The following is a 17,748-nucleotide window of genomic DNA, read 5'->3' as shown; positions in this document are numbered from 1 at the left end:
CGGATAAGGAAACAGGCTAAGTAACTTGTCTAGCTAGTGTGTTAGGCAGGATTTGAACATATATTCCAAACTCCAAGTACAATAAATGCTCTATTTTCTGTACCACCTACCTGCCCTTTGAAGAATACAATATAGTAATATTTGGAACTTAAGATAGGATGATAAGTCAAGGTAAGTATTTGACTATGTACCAGATATTGTGCTAAGCACTGGGAATTTGAATATGAGCAGAAAGACAGTCTCTGCCACCAAAGAGCTTTCACTGGATGAAGACAGCACAGAAAAGGACACTCAAAAGCAAAGAGGTGAGAGATGAAGGTACCTCTGCAGAGGCATGGATGATTGAGAATTGGGAGTATGGCCAGGAGAGGAAATACCTCTATATAAGAGTAATTAGTATTTATAGCACTCTAAGGTTTACAAAGCACTTTACATATCCTGAATCCTCACCAATATCTTGGCCAAGTTTTAATCACTTAGCATAAACAAAAAAGTTTCACTTGTTTTGAATGCCACAAGGACCTGCTCAAGGAGGAATGAAGATAGCAAATGCTATATATTTTGTTACTGAAAAATAAATATCTTGAGGAGGTCTATAGTCTAAAATTATGATTTCACAACCTTTAGATCTTGACCTCAAGAACTTAACAAGGTCTTAGCTGCTACACAAGACAAATTTCAGGTGATAAAATGGAAAAACATTGAGAAATAGCCTGAATTAAATATAATTGAGAAATATTTAACAAAATAAAAAAAATACAACAAAACAGAACATCACATTTTATATCTAGGTCAATATATGATCTGCATGGATTGTTATTTTTAATTTTGTGGACCCTATTCTATTTGAATTTCATACCATTGCTCTAAGCAATTCTCCAAGATAATACATTGCAGAGAAGGTATCAAACCTGTATTAGTAATATTAGTAATTTTAGTATTTTAGTAATTAGTAATTAGTAAAATTAGTAATAGTAATAAAATTAGTAATTAGTAATTAGTAAAATTAGTAATAGTAATAAAAAAAAGTATTAGTAATAGAACTTTCTTCATCTAGATCAGTGGTTCTCAACCTCTCAATTTGTAGCAATGAGAATACATAATGCATATCAGGTATTTACATTCCAAATCATAACTGTAGCAAAATTACAGTTTTGAAGTAGCCACCAAAGTAATTTTTTAGTTTGGGGTCACCATAACATGAAGAATTGTATTGCGGGGTCATGGCATTAGAAAGGTTGAGAACCACTGATCTAGATGTTCCTCAGAGCAGGAAAACAACAGATTCTATATCTATCTACCTTCTTATACATATACATACTAATGGAAGACTTCCAGCATGTTAAGTCAACCCATTAGGGATGATGTATTTAAGAATATACATGAGAATATCAGAGGTTTAGGATATCTCAGTAGAGGGAAAAAATATCCACGATGGACCACAGAGCCACTGAGTTTTGAAAAAGAAAATGTGAAAACCACTGGACTGAGAATAAGATTTAGATCCAAATGTCAACTCACCATCACTGTTTCCTTTGCCTCTCTGTGTCCTATCTTCCTTGTGTGTAAAATTAAGGGATTATACTTGATGATCTTTATGGACTCTTTCATTTCTGATTCTATATATTTCTATGTCTATATTCTTTTTCTCTTTTAAGGGAGCATCATTATCAACTTTCTTTTTCTTTCTTTCTTTTCTTTTCTTTCTTTTTTTTTTTAAGGCTGCATCTCCCTATTTTGTCCAGGTCAGAAGTGCAGTGGCCAGACTGATCTCACTACTGAAGCTTTCACCTCCTTTTTACCTTTTTCTTTTTTTTCCTCACTTGGGCTGCTTTGCCCCTCCCTAGCCAATCTGAGGTCCTCTACTCTTGGGTGGCAGGTTAGTGAAGGATAAAAAGGGTTCATGATATTTATGCCAGACTTGGTATGAATAGCTGATTGGTTTTAAGCCTCAGCCTCCCAAAGTAGTAGGGATTACAGGCAAGTGCCACCATTGCTGGATTCAATTATCTTCAGTAACCCTTTTCTTACAGCCATGGATACAGTCCTCTTATATCTATTTAGTCTTTGCTTGTAATTAAGTAAATTTCCTCTTAGACTTTGCTCTGGGGAATTGCAAAAAAGATCATTACCTTTATTAAGCATTCATTATTTGTAGGATACTGTACTCATTACCAAGGAAGGTCTATAGATGGTCAAGAATTAAGTTAAGACTTCCACTGTGAAAAGGAGTTGAACTTGCCTTCAAGGAGGTACTCTCAATGACTTTTCAGATGGGAGTCAGAAATGTGATGACAATGGCCACCAACTTCCTGTTATGAAGCCTAAGGATATTAAGATAGTAAAAAATATATACCTTAAAACTATAAGAAGCTATTTGCTTGTTGAAGAATAATAGCTTAAAATGTTATTCTAATTAACTTATAAAAGATTTTTGTATGAAAGAAAATAATACACATATAAATTTTTAAAGGAAACAAAAACGTTCCATTATTTTTATGAACCATATCCATTAATAAAAGAAATATGGAAACAATGTTCATAACTTTTTCCAATTACATCACAATACTTCACCTCTTTATTAGAATTTATGAAGAATTTGTATTTGCAACAATTTGATTTACTGACATTTCACCAAGGTTATAAAATCTGTAACATTTTCCTAGCTTTTTTCCCCTTGCCAATGTCTAATACAGAAAACATGCCATCTAACAATTAATAATATTAACTGACTCATTGTGGATTGAGTCTTATTCCTCGAAATTCCTAATCAAAGATGTTATCATATTTATGTAAAATAAAAGGCTGGTTTAGAGACAAGTTTATCATTGAAATATAAGTGATTGATCTGCCTAAAATGCAGATTATGATTTGTTATACCTTTCTTTTTTGAAAAGAAGTGAAAACATTTGAAGCTACTAACTTCTTGTGACATTTCTGAACTAGTTATAACCAGAACATACCAGAATTAAAGGAAGATTTTATTTCCAAATGTCTATCTCAATTTAAAGTTGAGATGCATGAAAATTCATTTTTTCAAGTTCTATTTTAAGTTTATATGAAATTGTGATGATCAGCATACCAAAGTAAAACACTTTAAACAATGCGGGAATGATACTTCAAAATGTCATAGGAACACTACAATTTTGTAGAAGCAGAATGAATTACAGTTAGAGTGAGAACAAAGCAAAAGAATTTCTAATTTAATATATAAGAGTCAGACAGACCAAAACCATAGACCATTAAAGCTGGAGAGGACCACAGAGCATGCCTAGTTCAACTTCTTATTTTGCAGAAAAAGTAACTGAGGTCAAGAGAAGTCAAGTAACTCCTTTGAGGTCATAGAGTAGACTTGGAACAAGAATTCATGTTTCTGAACATGTCAGTGCTTTTACTCCCATAATAGCACAGTTGTCAGTAGGGGGGATCTTATCTGGATGATCTAGTCTATGATTTATTTGGAATATGTCACAGATGTCAGATGCATCTGTGAGGCAATATAAGGCTTACAAGAATAGCAGTGCTAACAGAACTAAATTAAAATATAATAAGAAATATTTAACAAAATAATTTAAAAATCAATAAAACACAGATAGTTACATTTTTAAAAAACAAATCAATATGCTGACCTATACATCCTTCATATAGATTAGTGGCCTCCATTTTAATTTAAATTTAATTCCCCAGTCAAAGTTTTGACACCATACTGTGGTATAGGTGACTCCAAGTGAGGAAACTCCCTCTACTAAAGCAGAATGACAAATTGTTCTAAAATTTCAGTCTTGGTGAGCTGCTTGGGACACTGAAAGGCAAAGTGATTGAGGCCATACAGCAAGTATTTGTTAGAAGAGAGCTTTGAACCCATCATACAAACACACATATCTTGCCCAAAGAAGGAGTCTGAAGAAAATAAGATTAAAAAAATAGTTACAGCTAAAAACTATTAACACTTTATATAAAAATGCCTATCATATTAAATCATTTCTATGCTTTTAAAATACAAACTATCAAATTTGCATTAGAATCAAAATAATCAAAATAATTTTGGCAAGTAATCCAATACAGAAGATCATGATGATTGTTTTGATGATGACATTTTGGTTCTGGGGAGAAGAGAAAGAAAATAATTAAATCAATAAGTATCATTTCAGATTGACAGCAACAGGGATTATGATCTAGGCAGATAGATGAATTGGTATTGTATTTTCCTGGTTTAATACTTTATTTTTCTCCTTTCCAAGCTTTTGCAAAGTTTCTACTACCATAGGAGTTCTTGTAGGACTCACATATTAGATAGGAGATCACAGAAAATAGAAATTTTTTCAATAGCACTCAAAAGACCAGATCATTTGCTGGCCTTTACTTGTGTGATCAGATATCATCACAGAGGTGCTGATCTTACCTGGGGGGTTTATCTGTTAAAGGATAGATCTTTGGGGGACTCACTTCTCTCAGGAGTAAACATACTCTAAATCCTTATGCATTAAACATTTTTTTCATATTTCAGATGTTATGGTGCTAAGTATTTCATATTTATTGGAAATCAATATGCTGGGACTCTACTGTTTTTATATATACACACTTCAAAATAAACTCTAATGCTAGGAAATTTCTTTTCATGTATTATTAATACTGAAAGAGAAAATAAAAGTGGAAAAAAGGAACAAAATCTATTTTAAATTTCAAGTTCTTATAAAAGAGTTAATTTAATTCTGGAACAAAAGGGAAAAATTAAAAAATAATTAATGGCAATGTCTTACATACAACACTAATCATGTCTTAATCATTTCATCTGTCAAAAGGTTCTCTGATTTCAAAGGAATTTGGAAGAATTTTACTAAAGATAAGAACATTGCTCCTTTTCTGTTAAAAGAAAAATACATTTAATTTGTTTCCACATGCTCAAAAGAATGTCACTTCAGAATTACTGCAAATGGCTATTAAAATGAGAGAGAACTAAACTGTCAGTTCAAATACAACATCATAATTTCTTACTTCTCATTCTGAAAATGTGTTTTTCCTTCTTGGAGAAATGATTCAACTACAATTATGACTTGTTATGGCAAGAAAATACACTGGATTGTTAATCTATTCATTCTAGATCAAGGAGAACACATGTGAGTTCAAGTGGTTAATACTAAACAATGAAAGCAAACAAAATAGCCAAGGCCAAGAAAAAAAACTACAGATATGTATTTTATTTATTTCTCTTATGATACTACTCACTTTTAGAGTTATGTTTCCTCTTTAAGTTTCTCATTCTCTTTTGAAATTTATTCTTTGAAATGAAAGTGTTTTCATATAAATCATAGTCATATTCATTAGAAATAAACTTTAGGCAATAGACACTAATAATTCTTACAATTTAATATTTAATTGAAATATTTTACAATTAAAGTTACTGTCACTTCCTTGCAAAAGAAATTGTGTAATAACATGTCATATTTAATAGTGTTATGTGGTAACATAATAGCTTATGAGGTTAGTACTAATATTGCCAATTTATAGAATATACCCTTTAATCAATTCCATTTGGTATAAAAATAATGATATTAAACACTACATCTAAGCATATAAAGAGCATCATGAAAACAGGCCAAAGATTCTGTGGAAGAAAAATAATCCAATAATATCATTGGAAAATGAAATATTGTTAGAATTTCTGAACACTCTGCAAGTCTTGCTTACTCAAAATCAGTATCATGGAAATAGAAATAGGAGGATTTTGATAGCATGATAAATTTAAAGCAAGGAGAAAACTGAGACCAAGAGAAACAAAATTACATACCCAAGATCAAACGCTACACTACAATGTTGGCAAATGGTTTCCATTTTTATGTAAATACCATTAACAATCTTTTAAATAAAAAATGAAAACTTTAAAAATATACTAAACATTGTTTTCACTGCAATTTGTGTTACATATTATTATAATTGGAGCAATTAAGGAAACTAGCTACTATTAATTTACTTTCTCATTTGATGAAGGTTATTTCAAGATGCACATTTAAACCTATTAATCAATCAACAACTATTTGTTAAATGCTTAGTATCTGCTAACCACTGAGAATATAAGTACAAAAAATGAACCAAAGTAGATTGAGAAGAACTTTTAAAACTCAACAGAGTTTATATTTTATGCTACGGGCAACTAAAAGCTGCTGAGGTTGATACAGAAGGGAATTGACATTGTCAGAAATTACTCTGCAACAGCATGCCAAATGGACTGGATTGGTGAGAGATAGGATATAAGAGAGGACCTATTAGAAAGCTGTTGCAATAATCTAGACCAGAAGTGAGGAGGGCCTGAAATAAGGTGGTAGTCAGGATTGAATTCAAGGCAAGTTGTGGATATGGAAATGGCAAGAATTGAATATGTAAAGTAAGAGTAAGAAGGTGAGAATAATGCTGGAAAGATGGTAGATATTTTTGGTAGATATGGGGAAGTTTGGGAGAGAGAAAAGGTTTCTGAGGAAAAGTAATGAATTCAGTTTGGGACATGCTGAGTTTATGATGTTTGGGGGATGGTAATTCCTAAATTATGTTATGAGCACCTCTGAGGATCCTTCCCCAAGAGTCTTTCAAAGATCTGCTAGGTTAAAACTTTTCATCATTATAAAACATTTCAATTTCTAAAATGATAAATATAGTTTGATATAACTTAAATAAGCAAAAACCCTTTGGTAGCTTCAATAATTTTTAGGAATATAAAGGAGTCTTGAGACCAGAAAATTTAAGAAACACTGTTCTACATTGTCTACTTTTACTTATACAATAAGCAATTGGTGTTGCATAAACTGAGGAGGGACTCAGTACACACATATGAGTGAATATACACATGCACACAGGAGGACCTAATTTTATGCAAATTCAATATATGTGACTTCAAGTATATGTGATTTAAAATTTTTAAAAATTAAAGGGAGAAAAATACATAAAATAAACATTTTAATTACAAGCTAAATCCATGCTATTTTCCCAAGCAGTATTGAGTCTGGCAGCAGTCTGCCCAATCACACTCATTCTTCCTCTGAGAAGCATTAGTATGAGTCATTGCAATGTTTTGTGCCAAAAATTAGCTTCCACATCAGTCTTTGTCTGGAATTCTTGCTTGTAACAAGTTATGTCTATGCCAAAGCAGTGCTTCTCTGTGTTTCATTAATGCTACTTAGTTATTAATAATTGCCTCAATGTATAAGAGTAGTGTTCTGATAAGCCTAAGAAATGTAAAGTGCCTAGGTATGCTCTCATAAGAAATACTTATAATATAATGGGGTTTGATGTTAAGTTTGATTTTCAATGTATGAGAAAGGTCTTGGAATGTACTGATCATACAAAATAAAGTCCTACTATGTGTGCATGTATCTGTATATATACATATAAGTATGTAAGTGTATGTATATATATATAAATACTATCATCTCATACAGATGACGCATATATGTGCATATTATACATACATTATAGCTAAATTAGTGGGAGGTGAAATAAGAGAGGTAGAGAGAAACAGAGTCTGAGAGAGAGAGAGAGAGAGAGAGAGAGAGAGAGAGAGAGAGAGAGAGAGAGAGAGAGAGAGAGAAGAGAGAGAGAGAGAGGTTGCCCACAAGACAGCCTTAGGTAACATTCTAAGTATGTATGATATGGATGATGTGCCAGTAAAGGCAACTAAAGAATAGTCCACAAAGACAGAAAGAAAAGCAGAAAATAGTAGTAATATTACTTAAAATTATTTAAATATTAAATTCATGTGTTCTGATAGCCAATAGAAAAATAGAAGTAAATATATATTTTTTAATATAGCTTCTTTTCCTTTTCCCTTGATCTCCTTAGGAAATAAACCTAATAGTGTTATTACTAGATCAAAAGGTATGTATGGTTTTGTAACTCTTTGAGTAGAATTCCAGATTGCTCTCTAAAATAGTTGGATCAGTTCATAGTTCCACCAACAATGTAACAAGTCTCCCTATTTTTCTATATTCCTTCCAACATTTGTCATTTTTCCCTTTTATGATTTTAGCCAGTCTGATAGGTGTGAGATATTATCTCAGAGTTGTTTGATTTGCATTTCTCTAATCAAAAATGATATAGAATGTTTTTCATAGACTTATATATAGCTTTGATTTCTTCATCCCAAAACTGTCTGTTCCTATATTTTGACCATTTATAAATCAAGGAATGGCTTATATTCTTATATATCTAACAAAGTTCTCTATATTTTAGATGAGACTTTTACCCTAGAAGTTGTCTATAATTTTTTCTCAACTTATTGCTTTCCTTATAATATTGGCTACATAACTTTGATTTTATACAAAGCCTTTTCAATTTAATATATTCAAAATTATCTATTTTACATTTCACAATGCTGTCTCTTTTAATTTATTTACAAATTCCTTTCCTTTCCATAAATTTGATAGGTAATATATTCTCTGTTTTGTAATTTGTTCATAATATCTCTCTTTATGCCTAGTCCTGTATTCATTTTGACCTTATCTTGGTAAATGGTGTTAGATATTGGTCTATATCTTGTTTTTGCCAAATAGCTTTTCAGTTTTCCCAACAATTTTTACCAAATAGTGAGTTTTTGTTCCAAAAAGTTGAACCTTTTTTATCTTTGTCAAGCATAAGGTTACTATAATCTTTTACGATTGTTGTAGGCATATTATATTCCACTGATTTACTTTTCTATTACTTAGCCAGTACCACACTATTTTGATAACAACTAATTTAAATATAGTTTGAAATCTGGTACTGTTAGACCTCCTTCCTTAACATTTTTTTCATCATTTCCTTTGATATTCTTTACATTTTATTTTTCCAAATGAATTTAATGATTAATTTTCCCAGCTCAATAAAATCATTTATTGGTGATTTAATTGGGATGACATTGAATAAGCAAATTAGTTTTGGGGGGGACTCTCATTTTAATTGTATTGGTTCTGCCCACCTGTGAACAATGAAGATTTCTCCAATTATTAAGATCTGACTAGTTGTATACAAAGTGCTTTATAATTGAGTCCATTTTGCAATTATGTTCAAATTATATGCTCTAAAATTTTTATATCAATTCTTTTTGTCTTGGCAAAGAACTGGAAACTAAAGGGATGTCCATGAATGGGGAATAGCTGAACAAGCTAAGGTATATGCTTGTAAAAGAATACTATTGTATCATGACAAATAGCAAACAAGATAATAACAAAAAAAACCTAGAAAGATGAAATGATGAAAAATGAAGTGAGCAAAATCAGGAGAACACAATACACAGTAATGACAAAAGCATGATGATCAACTGTGAATGATGTAAGTATTATCAACAAGGCAAGAATCTAGGACAACTTCAAGGGGCTCATGATGAAAAAGAATATTCACTTTCATAGAAGTAACAAAGTGAATGCAGATTGAAACATACCATTCTTTATTTTCTCTGTGAATTTTCTCTAGTGTAAGCAACATGTCTTATTTCATAGCACAATGAATATGGAAATATGTATTATGTAATAGTATATGTTCAATCTATACTACTTGTCTTCTTGGGGAAGAAGCTGGGATGAGAAGGAGAGGAAAAAATAAATGAGACATTTTCAGATATAGCTAATGGGAGAATTTGTTTCCCTTGGATAAGCATATTTAAATTAATTTATTTCATATTTATAACAAATCATATGTATTATATTGATATATTATATATTATGTTATATATTTTTAAAATGGTAAAAAAAATTAAGGGAAAGAAAACTGAAACAAAAGGGCTAAGATGTGGCTATCAAATTTGCAATGAAACCTGTGATACTAAAATTCCCAATTGCCTCATGGAAACATTTATGGATAAATTAAGATTTGCATATACAAATTACTTTCTTTTCCTAAGACAACCTACTTTTAACCCTTCAACTGAGAAAACATGAAATTGCCCTTAATACTGGAGTATAGTTTACACTAGCATATCCTATTATAATTCATTTGGAAAATTAGCCCTTGTGGATATATACCAGGATCCTAAGAAAAAGAAGGCAACTTCCTAAGTCTCTTTACCCCAGAAGGATTCTTTTAATTACAAATCTTTCCCTCCACATCTTGTTCTGGCACCTGGAAATTAGTTCTATGCCTTTGAGTCTAGAAAGGATTTTGGTCTCTAGTAAGATACAAATTTTAGCACCTTTAAGTAAGGAGCTTGACCTTTAGTCAACATCAACTAACATTTGTTAGTAGTCTAAGAAAAGGGCTCTATCAATAACAGTTGATACATAGAAGGGAGGAAGGAAATAGAGTTGATAGGCATGGAGAGATAGATGAAAGGGGAAGGTTGAGGCAGACAGTCAAAATACTTACTTGAATTTTGGCTTTCTACTTTTTTGCTAGCAAACCATTTTGAGCATCTCTAATGGGCTTTTTGTTTATCTGCATTTATTGAGCAATTTAACCAATTTATCCAAACAACCCAGTTAATACTCTGTTAATTGGTCCAAACATGATTTAGTCAAAATGGGTTAATCAGTCCCTATATGTGGCCACAGCCTAATTTATAGGCTTTGGATTAATAATAACAAAAAGAAAGCTCCATTTACTTGCCTTCCAATAAATAAGACTCTGGTCAATTAATTTTGCTTTGTTTTTTGGACAGAAGAGAGTTGAGTTATAGATTCATAGATCTAGAATTGGAAGGAGCCTCAGAGGGCACATAGTGCAACTCTGTTATTTTAAAAGTTAAGTGATTTGCCCAAGTGCACAAGGATAGGAAGTATCAAAAGATTTGAATCTATATCCCTTACAGTTTTTACTTATTAGTTAGGCTCTACTTAAATTCTTCTCTTTTTTTCATTTTAGGTATAATAAAGTAAGCACTTAGCAATGATTAGATTTAATCACTGAATGAAGCCTAGTAGCATTATTTAGGATTTTTTAAACGAACCCCTTAAATATTTCACATGTAGCTTTCTATCAAAAGGGTATTTTTAAAAGGGTCTGGTGAACCATAGGATCTTATCTAGGGATAGCAAGAAGTCTGATGAATACAAAAGCAATTTGTATGACCTTTCTAGTTTCTATCAGTTTATTCATTATGTGCTAGAGATGGAATGAAGAAGATAAATTAGAAAGAATTCTACCAAATATTTTCCATGAAGGTAGATAACACACATGGTTATGCTGGAGATTCACCCTGAGTGTTAACACATTGACAGAAAAGGATGACTGTTCCCCAGAGAGTATAAAAGCATATTGTGTAGATCAGTCACGCTAATTTTTAATGAATATCAATATGTCCTAGATTCAAGTATTTTAGAGTCTTTCTAGAGGTAGGAAAATGTTAAACTATTATGGAAATTTTTAAAAAGTATTTTTGTTTAAAGAAAATGTGAGGCAGGAGGAAAGCAAAATGAGCAATTCTCCTCTGTTCCTCAATCTTGCTAACATATGTCAATTTAAACTATCATTTCTTTAACCACACTACATTAGTTGTGGTATGTTTTCAATTTACTAGTTTCCTGTGATTTAAATTAATGGAAGTTTTATTTTTCAGAACCAAAAGATACAGGGCATTCAACAGATTTCAAGTAGAATTTTTTTAGATGAAGATTCAAATATTTCAAAATCTCTATATTTAGCAAAATATCACACAATGAGTGTCTTAAGATGAAGAAAAAATAGAACTCTAGGAAAGTGCAATTAATATATTAAACTGGACTTATATGAGACACACCAGAGACAATCTTAAAAAACAAAAATGTTACTGTGGCAATTATCAAAGCATCTTATATTGTATGTTGTTGAAACTGACCTGAATCCTTTTGTAACAATAATTGCATAATAATAACAATTCTATATCAAAACAATTGTGACCTCAGTGATAATACAGTGAAGTTATTTAAAATAAATGTAGTTTTTGCTCCATGGCTATTAAGGAAGGAAAGAAAACAAGCATTTAAGTGCCTACTATGTGCCAGGCATTTGCTAGTTGTTCATTTCAATGTTCAACTCTTTGTGACTGCACCTGGTATTTTCTTGGCAAAGATATTGGAGTGATTTGCCATTTCCTTCTCCAGCTCATCTTACAGAAGAGGAAGCCAAGGCAAACAGGGTTAAATGATTTGCCTAGGACCATCCAGTTGGTAAGTCTCTAAGACTGGGCTAGATTGGAATTTAAAAGATGAATTATCAAGACAATTTCCACTGTGTCACATAGTAACCCCTAAGTATTGTCCTTAGCACTTTAAAAATGTCATTTCATTTCATCCTCACAATCACTCTGGGAGGTAGGTGATTTTATTATCCTTAATTTGAAGTTGAGGAAAATGAGGCCAACAGAGATTATGTGATTTGTTCACAGTTATAAAGGTAGTATTTTAGATTTGATTTGAACTTGGGTCTTCCTTAAATGGCCCAGTGTTCCATCTAGTATTAGTATGGTATTAGACAGTCTTAAGAAGATTTTCATATCACCCATAGGCTTTGGAACAGACAACTACTAATCATGCCTGACTAATGGGATATTTCAACATTCTGGGAACTTTATACCATGAATGTTCAAAAAAGGATGGAAACATATGGCTGAAACTACCACAACACTGTACTCTCTACACCATCTCCCTTCCCTATCTTCATTCAGTGCAGATGCTGCTCCCTGATCAGATGATTCATAAAAGGATCACTATTGAACCATCACTGAACGTGGGAACAAAACCCAAATAACAGGAAATTCTGTTCTATCAAATCATTTTTAACACTTCATAAATAAATGAGAAACAATTCTCTTCATTGACTCCCCTTACCTGTGAGAAAAAAGGAACAAATTCTGTGGAGGATGGGAGATAGGAAACATATTCTGAAGACGGGGGCAAGGGCTCTTTTGTGTTGCTGTTATTGGAAAGCCTCTCTCAGTAGCTCCTTGCCTTCTCAGGTACCACTTGCTCCAGTCACTCTTGCCCATTGCAAACTCTCCATCTCTAAATGTCAATCACAGAAATTTTGGCTCTGTAGACATGACTCTATCCAGAAGCTACCTCTGGCCTGTTGTGAACTCTAAGGTCACCAAGTCCAGGAACTCTGGCTGCAGTCATTGGCAGCCTGAAACTTCTTTTTTGCTGCTCTTGCTACCTTGGGCTTTCTGACTGCTGTTAGTTGAAGCTCTGCTCTGCTCCTGCTTCAGTTAAGTGTTTTGGCTATAGAGAGCTTCAGGCAACATGCTAGTACTCAGTTATTTAAATAAGCCTCGACAGGCTAGGTGCCTTGAGGGACTGTGGTTAGCTTACTTTTTAGAATGACTGACTACCAACTAAAATTCACCTCTAACACAAAGCCATCCCCAACCCCTTTAAATTGATTTTAGTGCCTTCACTCTGTTACTTATTTCCTATTGATCCTATTAATCCTAATGATTAATAATGATTTTATTGTTAGATGTTACTTCTGTTAGATGATACTGCTGATGGCACTGAACTTTCTTAAAAGTCCAAATTTCAAGAATTTTCTTTTCCCCTTCCCCTTTTTGTTACACACATTAGCAACAGCAAACCTTATTTTAAGAAACTTTTTGCTAAATTTTAAAAATGGGAACCACAAAAAAAATATACTATCTCAATTAAAAAAGTGATTTCAACCAAATTATGGAAATACTGATCATCCATAATTTGGGGATTAAGTTTAATTAGGTGACTTTAATGAGAAACTAGACAGGGTTTAGAATGATATATGTTGAATACAATTATTTTTCAGTTCATAAAAAAAAAAAAACCACAACCAGGAGAATACTGCCAGAGATATTAGTTTCCAGAATCTGCTGACAATAGTGTCTGACCTTCAGATGGCAATCGAATAGCCTACTTTCTCCAAGAAGTTGTTGGGCATTGGCTATAGGATGGTGGCACTCAGAAATGAGGGACACTTGCTACCCTTCCCCTACCCTTCTTAGAATGTCAGAGTAAGAAGAAATAGTAGAAGAGATCTGAACTTCCTAGCTACTAGTAAAAAGCAGTCATTTTTTATTTATCTCATTGACATCCCAGTCACTTTATTACTTTAGACTATTGACTGACTAATTGGAACATTCTCTGCCTGGTCATTCCCCCCAACCCCCTACCACCCAAGAATGAACAATGTAGTATCTTCAGAGTGGAAGAGGAAGAACAGGAGACACCCAGATATATTTTGAGACCTATACTATAACTATCAAGTCACAAACCAGACAATGCTAGGTAGGACCTTCTCTTCTATTAAAATTAGTTGACTTAACCAGCATACTCAAATCATTTAATATTAATAGGGCATACAATAAATCTTGCACCCTTGGACAATCCATGAGAAGTAAGAAAATACTATTAGCAACAGTGAAAAAAGATTATTTTCTGGTGAGTAAGAAACACATAAGAGAAGCCAATTCTAGCCTTTGGTTTACTCATTTAGCAGTCACTTCTGGAATCAGATGGTGCATGCCACCATAATAACTGGTGGTTATAACAATGACCTTGAGGAGACATAAAAAAGTGAAATTATGTGCTCTTTAGAAGGATGCAATACAGAACACTTAAAGATTTAAATAAAAATATGGAAAAATCAAAACATGAAATCTCAGCACTTAGGAATTAGATCTTAGTTATCAGGTGAAATAAATAATTCAGAAAAATTTTTGTTTTACAATGTTTCTTGATAGCAAAGGCTTAAAGAGATTTGCAAATATTTGGATAAGAAAGAACATTTCAATTACTTGCAATGAGTTAAGCAAATAATTAAATAATATTTCAAATTCAGTTTCCTAATGATGATATCAAAATAACCCAAAATATAACAACAACAACAAAAAAGGATAGAGATTCATTCCTTTTGCTACTTAATTTCAACAGATATTGCTAGGTTGGACAAATGAAGCTGAATGAAGTAAAACACCATACAACTTTTTGATTGATATTTAGTTCAATATTCATAAAATATTAAAAATTCTCCTTAATACATTTTCACTTTTTATCAAGGAAGGTCTGGTGAATTGTGTCATTTTAGACAGAGGTATACAGAATAAACACTGAAACATTCCTTGGATGTGAAAAATAAGTATTTGCCCAAGTGTAACAAAATATTAAATACCTTTATTAAAATACAATAGAAAAATATTCAGTGCATTAATTTAGTCATACTTTCTTCTAATTTTACATTTCGTCTATTCCTAAACTGTGCATGGTTTTTAGCAAGGCCTTAGTTCTAGACATTACATGTTGATTCAACTATCCATGCTTTGGTTATCAGTACAGAAATAAAATACAGTGCTTGAGACTTCAATATATAAGTATAGTGGTGTTATGGAACAAAGAATGAAGTGCTGGACTAGGAGTCAAAAAAATAGGTTTAACTCCCTCCTCTGACATTTATTAATTGTGATCTTGAGCAATTGACAGTTTCTGTGAGTCTTAGTTTCCTTATTTATAAAATGGGAATAATAGCACTTTTCTTCATAGAACAGTTGTGAAGATCAGATATGACTATATATGTAAATACCTTTGCAAGCATTAAAATGCTATTCCAATATAAGCTATTATTATTTTTATGAACTAATGAGAATTCTTCTGTATGTTTATTTTCCAAATCTTAATAAGCTATATTAGATAAACAATACAAAATCAGATGTCCTATTATAGAATATTTAGTTTCTTAAACTACTTCAGTAATATAACACTTGCTAGGGTTCTGTGTAATTAGAAAATTTTATATCTTTGAACTACATCTCCAGGCATCCCTTTTTCCGTTAGCCTCATGTTGGCATGTGTATATAATTCTGTAACTCCACCCTAGATCTCTCTCTTTTCCCCCCATGTGCAGCTCTCTCTTTTTCTCTAGCCATTTATTTACATTTTTGCTCCGAGTTATTATTAATAAATCTTATTAAATATAATATTTGCAGTATTTTGGATATTAATTTTTAATCTTACACATTTGGCAACCACACTTCCCAACATAAATTCTCAAGAATTCTTTACTCAGCCCCACTAAAAGAGCTGTGCTTTTCCTGCCCATGGGGATGAGGTTGCTACAGCTCCTGCCATTCCAGATGCCTCAGGCCATGGCCCTTCTGGCCTCATAACTGCCTGGGTGAAGGGGGGGGGGGCACTTGCCTCTTCTGCTATTTGCAAGCTACTGTGGTTCTCCAAATTCTCTCCCCTCTGTCCACTGCCGGTAACCCACACAATCCACCCACCCTGACATGGCCTCTGCTGCAGCTACCCGCTGCCCCCAATGGCCATGCCAGCTCCCACCATCCCCTTGTGCAGCCTGCCCACCCCCGTGTGGCCTTCACTGTTTCTGCCAATCCTGATTCCACCTCAGTGCCTCCTGGTGAGTCTAAAAAACTCCTTCCCCAACCCCAGTCCAGCGGGGAGGTGGGGGGGCAGTTTAGGGAGTGAAGTCCCTTTCCCTTACCAGGCTTATTACCTCCTAACCCCTTCTGGGATCCTGGTCCTCACTCCTGGCTAGGCCCTTTTCCACCAACCCCAGCTTGCTTCCAGAAACTCCCTCCTTGCCCTGGGACCTACTTCCATCTCTCTTTCTGGAGTGAATTTGCTTTTGGGACAGATGCAAACCCAAAACCCGACTTGCTTTGTAGCAAGAATCTCTATTTCGGTTTCTAGCAGACAGGACCACCCTAACCACGCCCCTTACTCCTACTTCCACCCTAACCACACCCCTTACCCCTCCCTGTTGTAGTGCTGTATCTTGGCCACTAGAGGCCAGTATTGAGCACTGCTTTGCTTCTTCACCACTAGAGGCCAGTATTGAGAACTCAATTTTTTTCTTTCTCTGCTGAGCTGCAGTTGCTGCTTTCTACCACTGGAGGACAGCAACAATAAAAAAATAAATACATTAAAAAAATTGAAGAAAAATTTTTATGAATAAAATCCAACAAAATTATATAACATCATATAAAATAAAATAATAAAATACGATAAAATACCCTTACCCCAACCGCACTCTTAACAAATTTTTTAAAAATATAAAAATACATCAAAAATTATTCCCTTTTCAACTTTCCTTTAATATAGCCTTCTCATCACAATGCTGAATGGCATGAATACTACTCTGCAAGAAAGCCTGTTAGCTTTTGCCCAATTGGGAACCATTAAGGTTTTGGATTGCCTCCTTCTCCTTATGTTGCTTGGAATTTTCCTTTTCCAAATCCTGAATGTTAAGTCACAACAGGTTTCCCAATGGAAAATTCAGACCAATATGCAAATTCAACTGGACAATTTCAAGAACTTCTTGTATAGCCCAATGACAAAAGAATAGTCTATCTAAAAAATGTCTGATTTTTGTAAGCCTGTTCCTGAACTACTAAGAGAGGAAAATCCTATATCTCCTGAAATAGGGGCAGAAGACCCTTTTCCTATGTCTCAGTTGGAAAGCCTCCTCTCTCATGCTCTGCAACTCCTGGCTAACCCTCCCTTCACTGCTTTTTTGTCCAATGCCCTGTCCTCCCTTGTCCCTTTCTCCCACCCCAGCCAAATCCAGCCCCAAGGAAATCTTATCCTCCTACCATACCTGTTCCTACTAATGCTGCCTTGGTATCCCCACAGACAACTTCTAAAAACCACAACCACTGACCAATTCCTATGAATTTCTTCTCCCCTTAAGGGAAGTGCCTGCAATAGGATGCAATGAGGATGTGGTAAACCTAAGACAACACACACCTTTCACAACCTAAGATATAAAGGAATCCATATGCAATACCCCTAGTTATGAAGAAGAACCAATTGTGGTAATAAAATTCATTTTATA

General features: G+C 33.4%; 1 protein-coding gene across 7 annotated transcripts in view; it reads right to left on the bottom strand.

Annotated features, from left to right (window-relative positions):
- The window catches only part of XRCC4 (X-ray repair cross complementing 4), a 433,707-nt gene that overhangs the window by 94,945 nt on the left and 321,014 nt on the right, over positions 1-17,748 (bottom strand). The gene's annotated exons all lie outside the window — the stretch shown is intronic.

This window comes from Monodelphis domestica, chromosome 3, assembly GCF_027887165.1.
Source record: "Monodelphis domestica isolate mMonDom1 chromosome 3, mMonDom1.pri, whole genome shotgun sequence".
Taxonomy (NCBI): domain Eukaryota; kingdom Metazoa; phylum Chordata; class Mammalia; order Didelphimorphia; family Didelphidae; genus Monodelphis; species Monodelphis domestica.
The sequence above is the reverse complement of the archived record's forward strand: the minus strand, read 5'-3'. Positions and strand labels throughout refer to the sequence as shown.